The sequence below is a fragment of the Tamandua tetradactyla genome, chromosome X (genome assembly GCF_023851605.1).
Source record: "Tamandua tetradactyla isolate mTamTet1 chromosome X, mTamTet1.pri, whole genome shotgun sequence".
NCBI lineage: Eukaryota > Metazoa > Chordata > Mammalia > Pilosa > Myrmecophagidae > Tamandua > Tamandua tetradactyla.
Window position 1 is genome coordinate 106,399,685 of NC_135353.1, and position 2,700 is coordinate 106,402,384.

Genomic DNA, 2,700 nt, shown 5'->3' on the forward strand with positions numbered 1-2,700 from the left:
TGGTTATGGTGCCAACTATGTTGCAATATCTTGCAGCGTTGGGTCAATTTTCTCCAGGAGGCTGTGTATGCTTTAAATCAGTGTGAACTGTATGGTGTCATTTCTCCCACAGTCAGGATTCACAAGGCCAGGAATCAATGGGTAGAAATGGAAGTGACACCATTCATTTTCACCTCTATATTTTTTATTATGATTGATTGCTTGACCTACTGATTTGTTTGTCCCCACTGCTTGCAAGATATCAGGAATTCTCTAAGTGGGGAAGTTGAATTTTCCCCCTTTCTTGCTGTTCCTCCAAGGGGACTTTGCAAATACTTTATATTCACTTCTCAAATCACTCTGGGATTTATTGGAGTATCACTCTGAACAAACCTACAAAATCCCATGCCTTATTCAAGGTTTCATATACTAATGGTGTTCAATTAAACTGTCCATTATATTAGGAAATGCACTAATCAAAATATAAATTTTGTACCAAATAAACATTTTTTGCTTTAGTCTTATGCAGAAATTGAAGTTTTAAAATATCAATGATCATCTATTTTCAACACCCTGCAGTATTGACATTTCTTTGTTCTTCCTTACGCAAAGCATTTTCTTTTAATTTGTGAATTTGGTTACTATCATTGTATACTCTAGACATTCTTAGATTATATCATCTCAGTCTATTGATTCACCAGGAAAATTTTTGCTTCCTGTCCCTAAAACCTTAAGCTCTGCTAATGCAAAGGTCTTAGTTCCAAAAGTAGGAGTGCTCCTACCAGGAGACCCAACAATGATTCTATTGAATTGGAAGTTAAGACTTCCACCTGGCCTTTTTGGGCTTCTCATGCCAGTGAATCAATAGGCACAAAAAGGGAATTACTGTTCTGTCTGGGGCGATTGATCATGACTATCAAAGGGAAATATGACTGCAACTACACAATGATGTTAAAGAAGACTTTTCCTGGAATACAGGAGATTCCCTAGGGCATCTTTAGTACTACTATGCCCTGTGATTAAATTCAATGGAAAACTGCAACAAACCAATCCAGGCACGGTTACCATTGGCCCAGAAACTTCAGGAATGAAGGTCTGAGTCACCACATCTGACAAAGGATCACAGCCAGCCGAAATGCTTGTTATGTGTAAAGGGAACTCGCAATGGGTAATAGAAGAAGGTAGTGATAAATATGAACTATGACCACATGGTCAGTTACAGATACAAGGACTGTGATTTTATGAGTATTTCCTTCCAGTTTTGTTATGAGAATGTTTGTATTTGTACATGTTCTAGTTTGCTAGCTGCCAGAAAGCAATATACCAGAAACAGAATGGCTTTTATAAAAGAGAAATTTAATGAGTTGCTTGTTTACAGTTCTAAGGCCAAGAAAATGTCCCAATTATAGCAAGTCTATAAAAATGTCCAATGTAAAGTATCCAGGGAAAGATACCTTGGTTCAAGAAGGCCGATGAAGTTCAAGGTTTCTTTCTCAAGTGGAAGGGCACATGGCAAACACAGTCAGGGTTTCTTTCTCCACTGGAAGAGCACATGGTGAGCAAGGCATCATCTGTTACTTTCTCTCCTGGCTTCCTGTTTCATGAAGCTCCCTGGGTGGCGTTTTCCTTCTTCATCTCCAAAGGTCACTGGCTGGTGGAGTCCCTACTTTCACGGCTATGCTGTTCTTCTCTGTTCTCTCTGAATTTCCCATTCTCCAAAATGTTTCCTCTTTTTTAGTACTCCAATAAACCAATCAAGACCCACCCAAATGGGCAGAGACATATTGTTACCTAATCCAACTTAACAACAACTCTTGGCTAAATCACATCATCCAGGGAGATGATCTGATTACAGTTTAAAACATACAATATTGAATAGGGATTATTCTGCCTTTATGAAATGGGATTTTGATTAAAACATGTGTTTTCTAGGGGACATGCATCCTTTCAAACCAGCACAGTACATAAGCAAATGTCTTGTTTTTCTTTTATCATATGACATAAGTAATATGGTTCATGTTGCAGTATTTAAGCTACCTAAAGACTTGTACCCTATTCTGGAGAAAGGTACTGCATTTCTGGCTGTATATTTGACAGTTGAGTATTGCTCAGAAAAGCATATGCCTGCTATTGTGTTCTATTAGGAAATTAAGCCTTTTTCAAGGGGCTGTGTACTGCTGTCAATATAACAAAGAATAGACTTTATGGCTAGGTTCTGTGATCAACTTGGCCAAGTGATGATGCCCTGTTGTCTGGTCAGGCAAGTACTGGTATGACCATTGCTGCAAGGATATTTCACTGATGGTTGAAAAACTGGAAAGCTGATGTTTTAAGTCATCAGACAGTTGATTGCTTCTGTGGCTGATTACAGCTGTGATCAACTAAGGTTTGTTTCTCATAATGAGATGATCCAATCAATTGAAAGCTTTTAAGGGAGATACTCTTTCCCTGTTCCTTCAGCAACTGAGCCTCTCTTGTGGAGTCCATCCAGACCTTTCTTTGGAGCCACCATCTTCACATCCTGCCTTACAAATTTTGGACTCTTGCAATCCGTGGTTGCAGAAGACACCTGTATGAATCTCATATTTATACATAGCTCTTGTTTCTCCAAAGAATCCTAACTAACACACATTCCTTGCCTCATCAGATTGTTGTGGCAACCCCAGACTTTGTTATTCCTGCAAAGTGACAATAGTAAGGTAAGAAAAACCACAGTAGTGA